Genomic DNA, 15749 nt, shown 5'->3' on the forward strand with positions numbered 1-15749 from the left:
TCCTGTTAAAGACATATCTGTTTGATATTATGTAGTAAAGTACATTGAGTAAGAACCAGCTTAATTTCTTGAAATATTTTTTGTTTTATTGTTGTTATCTTGTTTTATTTAAGATAACCATAATTGCCAAGTACTGAATTTCATAAAATGAGTTATGCTGGAAAGAAATGCATCCACTCATTAAAACTGATGCACAATGTGGCTTAGACAAATTATTTGTAAACTAATTGTTCTGTAATAACAATCAGGTTTTAGAAATTAGTTTTAGACTCAAATTCTTTTTTCCCCTTTTGAAAGCTACAGTAGTCCATGTCTAACATATTTCCTCAAATTAGGAGAAGTGTCCTAATTGCTCCAAGATTAACAGTTGTACGGTAGCAGCTTCAGCAGATATACTTGGGTCTTCTTAAACATTGTTTGAATTTATAGTCATATCAACATTAAAGTTTATGCGTTTAAAGCCAAAGGAAGTGTAAAAGTGATTGTGAAGCTCATGGGAGTGTGCAGTGAAGCCACAATGACAGACTCGGGCAGAGCATCTTGTGCCATTTTTTTGTTCGTGACAGTCTTCCTGTTGTTTATTCACTCAGTATTGTCACTGTCCACTATATTAAAATATCAAAGACTTGTCAATAACAAGGTCTCAGAAAAGGAAACAGCAGCACATGTTGAGGAAAAAAAAACAAACTCCAGTGAATACAGTAGAAAAGCAGATCTGGACGCCAAGCCAAATGTAAACTTACTGAGAGAGAAAGACAGTTTCATAATGCTGATGGGGCTGACCAGGGATTTACTGAAAAAAAATTCCAGTCAAAAATGGTTGAAAAATTTAAGAAAAATAAATAAGTCTTGATGCATCTCATTGTTTCCTTTATGTACATTTGAAATTTTGTTGTTAATTTTCTGCAGCTGTTTAAATTGGGTTCTGTATATCTTTTTGACATCATATGTGATGTCAGTAGTTGTGCAATCTGGGACACCATTTATTTTTTAAATGTGTATTTCACATTTGAATATCTACTGTATACATATATTCAATATAGTGTCATAGGCACCACACTACTGAATAATTTTTCACCCATTTTCACTTGATTCCTATTATGACACATACTGTATGATGATATTTTAGAAGATTTAGAATTACCCAGCAGAAAAATAAAATCAATCTTGAAATTCAACGACCCCATAGGTTTTAACTGTTTTTTTCACATTTATTTCCTTTTCAGTCTGTTATGATATTTCTTTTCCCCCAGTGTTCTCTCCACACATGGGCAGCTTTATTACAAAACTGTCTTATTTATCACTGTAAATAAATCCATCAAACCTTTTCTGCCTACAATTAAAGTTTTTTTTTGTCAGTGAAAGAAATGAAGGTAGCAGACTCGTAGAGGTTTGAAGAAATAGGAGTACTGAGACAGTAATAATGCACTGGTTGAACAGGAAAACACCAAAACCAATGACATCGGATTTGTCAGTTTTAAAAGGGAATTTCACAATTTTCTTCTCTTAATGATAATCACCAATGGCACTTATGATGCTCAGGAGCTACATACTGTATATTACTACATTGTACATGCTGGGAACATTTGTTCTTAACAGTAGATAGAATTTTCGTAGAAACGTTTATTATCTTAAAATCATAAATTGACATATTCCTTAAATGGGCTCTTATTTGAAATCACTTTTCAAATTTGATTTTGCAATTAATTTTCCTGTTGAAGGATTTGCTAATGTAATGAGAAGTTGCTATTCAATGCTGTGAAAGCCACTCCAAGGTTGCATTTCAGTGTTGCATCGATAGTACAACATCTGCTTTTGTTGTACTCTGCTTTTTTCCTTTGTCAAAATGCGGTAATCTCATTTGTGTAGATCTGAAACACAAATGAAAGCAAATTTTTTAAAGCTCTTTCCTTTTCTGCAATGCTATGGCTTTCTGCCCGTCTATATGTTTATCTAGCTTGTAATCATTCTGCCTGTAATAAAGGCCAAATGAAAATAAGAGGCTGCCAGTGTATTTTTTATTTCAGTCAGAGAAATCCTTCTCTCTACAGTTTAATACAGTAGTTTATATAGGTCGGTCATAAGAAGCATGTTCAGATACATAGTTTCATATACTGTATAGTATTTTTATATACTGTATACTACCTGTACATCATAACCTGTATAATCCTTTGTTTCTGTATTTGTTATATCCTTTATATTTGATTATCTCTTCTCTTTGAGCTTGTTTTGTGTCTACAAAAACATTCTGGACATGATATATTGGATAATGATTGTGTTTCTCAAACATTATACAACTTGGTTTTTCGATAAGAAGCTCTGATTCTTAATTGGAAACGCTGGTTTGTCTCATTTCTTTCCTTGTATAGAACACATGGAAATCTGCTATGATCTGCTATGTATGAATCTAGTGACTACATACTGTACATTAATCCATTTTTCCACTGGATAGCTGTGGATTTCTAAAATTGTAAACTTTATATACATCAAACCCTGTTATTTCAACGCTGTCTTGATATCTGATTAGCATTTACTCCTGCAAGCATGACTAAAACCAAAAAAGGTCCAAATTACTTCCTTTTGTTTGTAACCTTTTCTTTTTAGTTTGTAATTGCATCTACATTTATCTAAAATGTAGTGAGAATTGAACAGGTATAATGGCTTTAATATACCACAAGGCTGCTTATATTACAGAAACGTGTATTTTTTATTGTGTTGTTCACAATGACCAGACAGTTTTTCCATATGACCTGACAGTTAGGCAGCCATTCTTCTATAGTAATAAAACAAAACTGTAAATAACATAATAGTCTTAAGTACTTCTTAATAAAGAATACATCTTTAAGCAGTCAGTCGTTTTTCCAGTAACAGATTGAATTCCAGGTTTCAAAGGGTGATATTACATATTGTTTTTAAAATTACTCTTCAGGTCTTTCTTAACATGTGATCTATGCAGTTGGATAGCTGCCATAACAGTTTAAGATGCAGGGCAAAATTAATTTTTCCATTCTGTAGGAACAGACTGAATTCATGCATGATCGAAAAGGTAGCACAATGCCTCATTCATATACAGATGTAAAACACAATGCAAAAGGTCAGACGTTAAATCACAAATCAAGTGGGTCTGCAAAATAAATTGTAGAGTTAAAAGTGAAACGAAGGAGCCTTTCATGTAAGGCAGGTTTGATAAAATAAGAATGTACCGTTCCGTAGCCTGCTTGCCTCTAGGCAAAAAAAGGTAGAATGACCTAATCTATTCGTAAGTGCTTGAAGTTTACAGAAGCATACTAATGTAAGAAGATTCAGTGAGGATATTTTCATAATTTTACAGCATTTTATGAATGGAAACGTTTAATATATCTGTCTGGTTTCTTTGACTCAGCCGTTTAAAAATGGAAGCAAATGACTACTTCAAATAGTGCCATTTTTAAGATCATCATACAGCATGATGGACTCTTTTACAGTCTAAAACACTGCAACAAAATGTAATTTTGAACTAATTTTAAAACAAGCAGAAATGCTTGTCTCTAAGACTGCACGTGAATTAAACTGTTGTGCATTGCTATGGAAATGTTTGTAAATGGAGATTATTTTTGCAGTGATGATATTCAGAATGCATCTGGATGGCCTATATGCTTCCCAAAACAATGATTTTAATGTGGTGCTTAACCACAAAAGCTGTGGTTTCAGTGTTACTGTTCTGGCCCCTTTCTGTCATGGCATGTTGCCATGGCTGCTGGAAGGAATTTTCACTTTGTCTCAAGCATATTACATGCTAAATCCTAAAGAAAGCACACACTGTTCTTAATAAGCAATTGTGAGCCTATATAGATAACCGTGTTAAAAAGCTCAGGCAGAAAATGTGACCGTTCGATTAATTCCATTTCGAGGTTTCATTAGCAATTATTTTTGTAGGCTTTCTGTGCACAATTGTATATGTTGATTTGATTTATTACAATTTAACACTTAAGATTTAATACATTTCCTAGGAATTAAAGGGGAGATTTATAGTAATCGTGTTCACTAAGTAAGAACGATGCTATCAAGGGTTTCAGCTCTTCTCACCCTGACTGTTCTGTGTGAAATACTTTAAATGAGGGACACTAAAAAGATACATTTTTTCTGTGTATTTCTAGATTTTGAGATGTTAAAAATATCTGCTATAACTCTATTTTTAGTTAGATATTTGGTAACAATTTTGAACATTTTGCTGCATTTATCTCCCAAACAAAGAAATCGAATTTGATACAGGCTATCATATAAAGCATGAAAAGTACTGTAAAGTGTTAATGACTTTCACACCTGAAGTACTGTTCCACTTTAAATATAGAGGACTTGACTCCTGGAAAACACACCTTGGATAGCAATGAATGCATGAATTAGCCAAAAATGAATATATGTCACAGCTCATTATTATGCATAACATAAGATAAATCTTCTACAAGGACTAGCATTCCCCATACAGTATTAATATATTGTGTGATTCGGTATAAGCAGTCAGTTTTTGTACATTACCAGAATGAAATACAAATATTCTTTGTGTGGACGGGGGAGATATTGTTTTTTGATCAGAGAAAACCTTACTACGATCGAAACAGACAAGGTATGCTGAGATGAGAATAGATCATGCTGAGAAGCAGTGAAAAACAGAAAGGATCTCTAACCTCTCCCCTCAATTAACTTAATTATTTCTCTGGGCTCCTTGTGAAAGAAAAAAATCTGCATTGATATTCAATGTAGCAGCTTTAAGAGGTACAGTCCTGAATCTAATACAATTTATCTGCAGAAATGGAGGTAATAATAGATATAATCTGATTATTTGATACAACAAGATGTAAAGTGCAACAAGGGTTTAAATATTCTCAAATCTTTAAACACAATGTCCTGATAGTGGGTTTTTTCTCAGTTCCTTTTTTAGATTTGTCATTCTTGTCACGGATCATGCAGACATGATTCTGTTTTGAATAATATTTCCAATTTGTCTTTATTTTTTAATAATAACCTTTAATAATCTTACTCTTTGTCTGAATAGATTTGCAGATATCAGTTTTCATATTTTGCTTAGTATTTTAGTGTGTTTGCTTTAAAATAGAAGCCTCCAAGGTACCTTCAAAGGCTTGTGTTTCTAAGCAAAGTAATGTCTTAAAGCCTGTCTAAACAGCATTACAGAAGGGGCCTTAAGACATGCTACATACAGTACATGCACATATATTACAGCAACTGCTTAAAGATTTATTGTAACAATTTACAGGAGAAAAATCTGTCAAACAGAGTGTTGCTTTCAGCCATGAAAAGAAATTCCTTTTTGATGCTGAAATGGCGTTAATTTATGTGCAGGATGCAGACTTTTAATTGGCTTTTTTATTTTTTTATTAAATTGGCTGCCAAATATTCCACAATAAATGAGCTGGTATTTACTTAGATGTTACATTTCTCTGGGCAGAAAGGAGCCTGCTTAATATTTCATTTAGGCTTATTTAGTCTAGTATTTGTTTTCTTGCAAAAAGTAATTAATTTTTTTAATGAACAAAGCTATCATGTTTTATATTAAAACACTCACATGAAATGTTTTAATTTAGTAGTAGTTTTTGAGTTTCATGAATTGAGTTCTGAACTAAGGAATTCCGTCTCTTTGTATGTTTTTCTTAGGAAGCCAACATGACAGAAGTTTCTTCTGTAATTCGGTCTCTTCTGTAGCAAGAACATGAAAAGCAAAGTCTTTCATTTCATTTTCAGTAACTTTTATTTATAGACCAAGGTTACGTTTATTTAGGTTTTTTTGGGGGGAGAAGGGGTAAAATCTTTTTAAAGAGATTAAACAGACAGCAGATGTAAACAAATCTTCCTTTCTCCCATCACTGTTAAAATTGAACATTATTCATTAACATAACTGCTGCACTGTTTAAACAACTGCTGAACATGAATTGCAGGAAGGATTACATATTTTGAGAAATTTACTTACACTGAAGAATTTTTTTAAGCAGTTTCTTTGTTATCTGAAAATGTGCTTTTCCTGTAATAGATGAGTAAAAGTCTGAGGAAACTTTGTTAAGAAATGTCCATTCAATCAGAAAAAAAATCTTACAAGTTTGCTATTTAGTATTTCTTTCGTAGTATCAGGGTAACTTTTAAAAGAGCCCCTCAGCCTGACTTGACAGGTCATTCATTTTCTGTTTGTTTGCAGGACAGCCTCAACCCTTAATTAATAAAATGTCAACCCTTAATTAATTAAAATGTCTAGGCGTAAATATTGGTCACAGTACAGGATCTGAAGCATAAGGAGTTGTATATTGTGTATTTCAAAATATTAAAAAAAAGAAACCTTGGTGCTAACATAACATATCAAGAAACTCATGCTGTGTTCTAAGTAAATTATGCACAATTTCCTTTTGAGTGTCATCAATGAAAATTAAAGATACAAAATTAATATTCTTCCGTGCAACTGTTACTCGTTCTGATGTGAGGATTAACTGCAACATTGTTTAATCCTGAATGCTAAGGAACAGCCATGTCATAACTATTAATAATGAAAGAGTAGCCCGCTACTGTGTGAAAGAACATTGGTAAAAATGTACAGTAGGTGCTCAGAATGTCTTCAGTACTGTGGCCAAGCCTTTGCACAGGTGATGCACTACAGTATTTGTTTGGTGTATATACTGTATATATTCTTCATTTTATGAAGTTTTGTTGTGTAGATCTGTATTTCTTTTTTGAAGATAACTGGAATGAAAGAGTGCTGTAAATTGTGTACAAACAGAAGCTTCAAAATACCTGAATGAATATTATGAATGAAATCGGTGCCAGTTTGGCTTCCCATTCTAAATAACAAAAATGACAACTTAATAAGTAATTTGTTACACAATGCTTTACTTTATTCTTCTTGATTTAGTGAAGGTTTTTATGTTCTTCAATTCTCTGTGCAAATTCATTTTAACAGTGATGATTCACAAGATAAATTGCATTTTCCATGCTTTACAATACACAATGCTACTGATACCACTTATAAAGATGGTCTTTTCATTCTCGATGAGCATTAATTGTAATACCTCATGACCTACATGTTGTCTGAAGTTGTTACTTTTAAAATAATTAAAGAAACAACAAATGTGAGTGTTTGATTCTGCAAGAAATCATTCATAGCATGAATTAATTTTAATCTGCTGTACAATTAAAGTTGTTTCACAAATGTATCCTTGATAAAAATGATTTGATGTCTCTGGAGAGATATCTATTTATTCTACCTTAATGTATTTTGAGCTTGTGTTACGTTAATAAGTGCCATGATTAACATGAACATGAAAGCAAAAGATCCAACAAGGAACCTAGAGAGCATTTGTTTTTAACCAGTAGTGCCTTAAAAATCTCTGAATACAATCTGAGAAAATAAAGGCAGATTCAGTCATTCTATGTTTTTGAAGATGGCATCCCTATCAAGCCTAATGAACATAGATTTCAACTTGTTTTAGCAGAGAATAAAAGAGGAAAATTTAATGGTAACCAAAGTGTAACTGTAAATATGTATTGCAGGGCATTAGCTTAAATTAGATTCTTGTGGTGTTCAAGAAATGTGGGAATCGTGTTTAATTTTTAAGCCAAGGATCAGTAAAAGGTTTAATTTTCAGGTTGAAAACCCTTGCTGTTATTTTCCATAGAATAAATTCTCAACAGATGTTTCCCATCATACCAGTGCAGTTCTTTCTATGGCTTGTATTGCTATGGCAACCACAGTTTTAATGTGAGAAAACTGTATGGTAAGATAGCTCCTGTAGATAAATATATTTCAGTATGTGTAATAAGGCAGCTGGAGAGACCTCAAATTACTTGTACTATTCAAAAGTAATATGGCCAATTGGTGGTTCCATTAAGTGGTGTGAATTTAGTTTTAGTTTTGACCTTTAAGCATTGTGCATTACGGGTCAGTAGAATGTTTATATCAGTTTAAAGGAATCTTGAACAATTTGTGTTTTTTCTCTTTTGTTTTCAAGCTGAGTTGTTATTTATGCTCCTTTTTTACTTTAAAGGGAAATGCTCAAAATGAAATCTATTACCTAAGAGCTGTGAAGCAGCACATGGCACCATGCCACCTTTTTCAGAATTCAATATTACTATCATCTGCCATTGTACTTTTTATTGATGTTTTTGTAGTTATGATTATGGTAAAGCTATTTTATGGATTTAATTTTAATCTCTTTAATCAGCCCATTTTCTGATGTGCATATTTCCCCAAATTACATTCTGAAATCGTTTGATGACATGTTCTGTTCTTTTGTAGCTTTGCCATGAATCAGCTCACCTACTGTACCTAGGTTCAATATCAGAGTTTTTTAGAAAGAAATCATTGAGCTGAAAAAGCTGAATCGGGGTAAATTAACATGAAGTCGACAAGCAAGTGGCACATTCCCAAGAGAATAAAACATACACATTTTAAATAGAAGGATAATTTTGGAAATGGCTTTGGGGGTAAATGATTGTTAGAAAAATCTGCAGCAAAACTTTGAGATTAATTAATTATTGAGCCTTCATTCTTGTACCCCTGGGCTAAATCCTTATTCTGTGTAGATTTTGAACTCTAGCAGACAATGTGAAGGGATTTTTTTTTTCCTTTCTTTAGAATCGTAAAATGTTTAGAGAGCCCTAGTTTTCTGCTGGATCAAAAGGTGCCCACTTAAACACAACAGTTTTGAAATGACTACCAAGACCTAGATATAGAATGAATGTTTTTGTTTCTAAAATCAGTATTTTCCTTTATCCAAATCTTTCTTTTTAAGGCACAAAGATGGCTTCAGAAAATAAATAGAACTTGGCAAATGTCATTCTTTAGTTTCCTAGGGATGCTTCCAGGGCAGTCCTTACATTTAAAATAAGTGAGCCTTGAGCTTTCATTTCAGGGCTAATGTTTTTCATCACCCTACAAACCTCTAAGTGCTTTTTTGCTTTCAGGGTTTGTTATGTGCCATTAAGGTTAATTTTTGCCTAACGGTTCAAGATTGAACTGGTTAGAAAATACAAAATGCTGGGAATATGATGCCACTGGATTCAAATGGGTGTTGAGTCATCTTTTCATGGCATGTACTCACTCAGAATCTAATTTTAGCCTTCTGTCTCCCTCTGCTGTGACTTTACTTTAACCCTTTCAGCACTGATCCTCTGTGCTCAAGACTTGCTGTACAAGTGATATTGTAAAAAATTACATCATTGCTTGATGGGCTAAATCTGGCTTAGATAGGCAAATTGTGTGTTCAGTTTAAGAAAATGCAGTTCAGTTTAAATGCAGTAGGAGTTTTTGTATTACGAATATTACAATCATACGCTTGCGACAGACTATGAGAGTTGATTACAGAGATAATTTCATTTTTTGAGTCCTGAATTTCTTTAAACAATTCTCCCCATTTTCAAGGTGTTGGTTATTTATATGCAAGACAAATATATTTAATAAATTATAGAAAAGGGTTTTGGTAAAATATTAAACTAATTGACAAGCTTTTGTTTCAGAGTTGTAAAGTCTATATTATCACTTAGCTTTCCATTGTGTTTTACAGTTTGATTTTTATTCAGTAGCATTAAGATTCACTTCACTTCATTGATTTATTTGTGATATAATTCCTAATTATATGAGAACATCTGTGAACTGCAAATGTGTACCCCCCATTCTAAGCATTAAAGAAAGAATTCCTTAGCAAGGTGTTTAGTTAGATCTCTTAGAACAAAATAGGATCTTCTCTGAACTTTAGGGGCCCTGGGAAAATATAGTTATGAATAAATCATGTATTTATGAGTTACTGTAGTTAGTCATTGTGATCAACACTCTGACCTTGATTATGGAAAAACAAACTCAGTCCCTTGATGATGCTACATAGTGGTTTATTTGTCATTGTTCAAAGATTAAATTTGTGTCTCTTCACAATCACAAAAAAATAAGGCTTGTCATTATTGATGTTATTATATTTTAAAAAATTCAGTAGAGTGAGTGGTTTTAAATATGACAATATTAGTTCAGACATGCTGTAACTAAAATATACTTTTCTTGTAATAAATAGATAATAAGCGCAAAACTAAAATTTTCAGATTCATTTGAGACTTATCTTTGAACCAGAGATACTAATAAAGACTTTAGCTTCATTACTAGAGTATGAACTGTAGATTTCTCTAATTTCTTCCTAATTTCCTGACTCTACAGATGTAGAAATGATCTGGATAAGAATGTGTTTTTTTCTGAAAAGCAATAGTTAAACAAGCATTTAAACACAATTTTAGGAAATGAATTATGAAGGATGGATTGAAGGTATTTTTTTCTATCCAATAGCCCTGACAATCCTTGGAAGCCAAGTACATTATCCTGTTAACCATGTCTCGAGTTTTAAAGATTTGCATTTTAAACCTGAAACATCAGTGCTGTAATTCAATATGCAAAGCCAGTGCACTGGCCAGACACATTTCTAAGGAAGAAAAACCTAGTCAGGGTGTCAAGATTTTGGTTTGTCTCCGATTGTAGATTGTATATTGTCATATCTGTGTGTCATATATGTGTTTATTATGTTTCAGAATTATTTTAGACTCACTGCAACAATCTGAGAACATGGTATTTGACCACACCAAAAAGAGGAATTCTCAAACATTTAGAGGAGCATTGTGTTGTCTGAAGTGATACTGTATCAACAGAATGGCAGTTTTGTTGATGCAGACTGGAGACTAGTTTTCAACGTGCACCAGTTTTTAGTTCATTAACATGGATTGAAAGTAACTGACGTCCTGATGGTAGGATATACAACTAAATCCCTGCTGTCCTCCTCCCCTTCCAGCTATCTCTGCAATACCTTTCTTCCTGCTTCAGAAAACAAGGCAGTGTTTTTCTATTGTTAGAGGAAGGCAGAGAGATCAATACTGGTCATTTTCATTGCAGCAGCTTCATTCGTGTGTGGAGTGCTGAGTGGGAGATGGATCTGGGTTTTTCTTTTTTCTGTGTGGTGAGATGTCTATAGCCTTGGGTGATTACAAGTTAACAAATATATTAGGAAAAATTCAAAGGCTTATTTACATACAGTCAATAAATGTGCTGTGTGTGTGGGCTTAAATGACTTCTTTTGAGATGAAATTTGTTTTCATCTTGAAAAAGGCTTTCACTTGTGATGACTCCTAGATTCTTTCAACATCCAACAGACAATACAGTCAGGATTGTCATTGCAGGATCTCTTTTATTTTTTTGCCCTCTCCTTTTGTGAGAAGCCAAAAGGAGTATTTTATTTGAGCTTTTCCAGGATTTTTAGTTTGAATACAGATTTCAGACTTCGTTTTTTGCAACATAAAGAAAGATCTTAAGAAAGGATTCTTTGCACATGCAAAAACAGCTTTTGCTTTTGTACGTTTGTGATCTGAAATTTCTTGAATGTAATCATTCATAAAAATGTGTGCATCTGTTCTCTGTTTTTTTAATTTCCCATGGTTTGTGGGTTGGTGGTTGGTGGGTTGGTATGTGGGTTCCCCCATGTAAATCTTTTTCCCTTTTCAGTTCTGTTTCACTTTCTGGTTGGGTTTACCTGTATGGATACAATACATGAGATGTAGAGAGGTCAGCATGTGGGCATGAGATGAATCCAAATATATTTTTCATATTTTATCTACGATCGTAATAATTGTACAATTTTATCTAGGAGTACTTTTCAACAAACTCAAAATGCTGTACAATAGCATGCATACAATGCACAACAGAAACAGAAAAAAAGTGGGAGGACAGTAAATTAACTTGGCAAAACCAAGCATAAAACTAAATAGTACATGTACGTACAACCTTGAGTGAAACCTTGATTTGAAAATGTTGACAGTTGTAGAGTCTCTATTGGATTTCGGCAATGAGTTCCACAGACGTGGTGCTGCTGATGAGAAGATTCTATCACCCATTGTGAGGAGCCTTGACTTTGGCAAAGTATGAAGGACGTTATTGGAAGATTGAATGAAAAATGTACACAACACGGGAGCTATATGCCCAAGCTAGAAACCTGCTGTAGTTTAAGAACGTGGGCCAGAGATTTGAATAACTGAAGCCTGTTTTGTAACTTAGAAGATACTCAATTATGTTAGGTGTTACTGTTGTCTAATCTTGATAAATTAAAGACATGTCATGTCAAGCAATGCTATGCTCATGTTAGGCAGTAAAACCCAAGTCCATGATGGGTAAATGACCTGACCAAAAGGCTGCATGTAAAAAAAAAAACTGTAACAAGACCGAAGTCTTTGGCACCCCCCATCAACTCTATAAAGCCAGTGCTGTGACCCTATCTGTGGATGGCACTGTACTTGAACTTCAGTCTGAAATGAACACTAAACATGGGGTTGATATTTGATTCAGGCTTGACATTCGACCCATGTGTGCAACATACTGTATTGTCAAAACATCTTTCTTTCACCTCCAAAATATCGCTAGACTATGTCCTACGTAATCACTAACTGTGGCTGAAACTCACTTTCTAAATCCACATTGAACAACCTCCAGTATGTCCCAAATTCGGCAGCCAGAATGCACTGGCTTCCTGTTAAGTTTCGTGTCGACTTCAAAATCCTCATGCTCACCTCTAAGGCTCTGCATTGCTTGACACCTCAGTACCTGTCTGAACTATTATCACCCTACTTCCCACCTCGCAACCTTTGCTCTTCTAATTCTGGTCTCCCAAAGCTCTGGAAGTCTCTCCTCAAAGCTATCAGAGAGTCACCTTCTCTAAACTCCTTCAAATCCAGACTCAAAACCTTCTTCTTTAGAGGAGCCTTTACTTAACTGGCTTTGCTCCTACTGTATTCAAAACCACCATCTACTATCTTCTCTCATTGTGCAAACAGTATCTTGTGTATTTTTTTATTGTTGTTTTTCTGTAAAGGGCTTTGAGAAGCTACCTTTAAAGGTGTATATTTAAAATTAAGTTTATTATTATTATGATTATGTAAATAAAAAGAGTAAAGAATCCAGCTCGCAACCTTGTGGAACACCAGCATGTGAGTGTGAATGGGAAAACATCCGATTTAAAACCACCAAGAGTATTCAAATAGGTGCCAAACCAACTAAGATTGGAATGCAGCAGTAATCTCTAGATATATTTTCATGCAATTCAGTAGATATCAAATACTGCACATACTGTAAATCAAAGAAAATAATATTTAGTGACATGGACTCAGAAGCCATCAGAAAATAATTACCTTAACCAGGATTGTTTCAGTGCTGTGTCTCTGTTTGAACCCTAACTAAAAACATTTGAAGAGCTCATTCTCTGCAAGCGACCATCTTTTGAGCTTGATTATTGTGAGAAAAGGACAATTGGAATTAGGCCCGTAGTTATTATTTTCTTTAGTCTTGGCCAGGTTCTTTTTAAAACAGGTTGTAATCACAGTGGACTTTAAACCTACAGGAGCAAGACGATATTTCAAGGACACGTCGATGACAATGGTAGCAAATAACCAAAGAGCTGAAAAATTAGCAGTAGGTCTTATTGTAGCTACCAAGCCAATTACACAGGCAGTATGAACAGCAGTAAAATGAGAGAACATCAAGCCAAGAGAGGGTGTGGTTATCATGAACTGCATGATTAAGTTACATTGTTCAGTAGAGAGAAGGAAAGAAGACTTCTGGTTCAAGCATAGTACAAACAATGACTGAAGTTTTACTGTTTACATCTCTTGGTCCTTCCAATATGACCAGAATTGAAACATCTGGCTGCCTGGGTCTGGCCACCTTACATACACCTCTGTAGTCCTAGTGATGTTGTTCGCAAGTCTGTAGATAAACACTCAGCTTTGTGCTCTTTAATATCAATTGAAGACGTAATCCTGCTCATAGAGCACAGGTCATTTGTGTTTATCCAGGTGGATGCTGCACATTGGTGGTGGTGGAGGGGAGTCCCCATTACCTGTAAAGCGGTTTGAGTGGAGTGTCCAGAAAAACACTATATAAGTGTAAGCAATTATTATTAATTATTATTATTATTTGTCTACCTGGCAGAAGAACAAGCAAAAGAAACAAGACGTAAAAAACACACAATCAGAGACGAAACGTCTGGTAGGTATATTGAAAAATAACATGCATATTCTAAACAGAAATACAAAAACAGAAGAACATAACTATAGTTTTTGTGTTCTCCTCCACCATACTTGTTGAGTTTGTCAAATCCTTGTTTGTAGTCGGTTTACTTTTAGCAGGAGCTGGAGGCTTGGGTGGTCTGGTAGGACAGCCTTGTGACCAAAAATACCCAGTTTAGATGCTTGTAGGCTGGGAATGCAAACGGAGCAAGAACCGATTAAGTTCAATGTATGGCCTCAAACATCTCTGACTTCTAAATTAAGTAAAATGAGGCAAAGTAGTGGTATTGCTAAAATTGTGTTGCAGTGTGGGCAAAAGTAAAACCATATTTTTGATTTTATGTTCAGGGGACACCTTCCATTTGATCATTGTAATGAATATTTTGCCAAACGTTGGGCTTCATTTCACAGTGCCACTAGTGTAAATACAATCAATTCTATTTTCAAGATTCCCTTTTCACACCACATTTTAGAAACCATCCGCATCCTGCGTTCTTTAGTAAATTGAACTCTCGCGCTTAAGAGTTAAATGGTTGATTCACTTTATTCAGCTCTTTGAACCGGAGGAAAGCTGCTTGAAATTTAATTTATTTCCCTTGTGACACCAACTTAATAAACCTTGGTTGTCAAGAGCAGATAGCACTATTTGCACAAGAGCTCCACGTTTTTCTTTTAAAAAAAATATCTTGATCAAATAAATTGTTTCTTAACTTTTGATTATTATTCCCTACCATGGGCTTTAACTAATGGGAAAACTTTAATGTATTGCATAATATAATGATATTTTCTGCCTTGAAACACTCTAGACAATTTGCTTTTCAGAAAGCTAAATTTGAATAGTCAATTCATAAAAGCACTATTGTTCTCATTATTCTTACCAGAATATTTTTGTTGTGCATTTGCGTGATTGTCATTCTTTTTATTTAGTAGAATATTCAGCATAAAAGTCCAACTCTAGCATTTCTGGAAGGGGGAAGGGTATATAGCAGAGTATAGCACTTGGTTTTCAGTGCAAACAGTAGACTTAGCTGGAAAATACAGAGTACCCAATACTCCAAAGTAAAATTTAATAAACAGTTGTCAGCTTTTCGGCAAATAACCCATCATCAGGATAAACAAGTGTCAGGCAAACAAGCTTATTGTGATGAAGGCTTGTTTGCTGAAACGTTGACAACTGTTAAATAAAATTTATCTTGGCATATAGAGTATGCGTCCAGCTGTCTCCACTGTTTATATAGCATTTGGTTCTGGACAGCACCTCTGTGATTTTTGGGTGTGCGTTCTTTGCTCTCATTTTGTATACTGCTTGGTATTTCATCAGTAAAGCAGTAAATATTCAGTGACCTGAAGTCAGTTATTACCTACCAGCTAAATTTGGATGTTTAGACATGTAAATGAGGTTTATCGGCAGTCCCAGTTGGTTGTTAAATTATACTCCATTCCGAAGATTTTTATTAACTTTATCTCTGCACTTCTTACCTTTAGCTGAATCCCTAAACCTCAATACAAAGCCTTATTGCCTTTGAGTTTGCCATCAATGATGACATGGGAAATCTTCACAATGAAAAAAAAAGGTTTCTGTTCTATGAAAGAGTGACTTTTTTACTGCATTTTTACCCCTGATTTAGGTGCAAAATGTGACTGAAGACCCCATACAACAATGGTGTCTTGCAGTAGATATTTTGAATATC

At 34.2% G+C, this 15749-nt stretch overlaps 1 protein-coding gene across 1 annotated transcript in view; it reads left to right on the plus strand.

Annotated features, from left to right (window-relative positions):
• csrnp3 (cysteine-serine-rich nuclear protein 3) overlaps nucleotides 1–15749 on the plus strand; it is a 47104-nt gene that overhangs the window by 3670 nt on the left and 27685 nt on the right. The window lies entirely within an intron of this gene.

Source organism: Lepisosteus platostomus, chromosome 14, assembly GCF_059453375.1.
Source record: "Lepisosteus platostomus isolate fLepPlt1 chromosome 14, fLepPlt1.hap1, whole genome shotgun sequence".
NCBI classification, from domain to species: domain Eukaryota; kingdom Metazoa; phylum Chordata; class Actinopteri; order Semionotiformes; family Lepisosteidae; genus Lepisosteus; species Lepisosteus platostomus.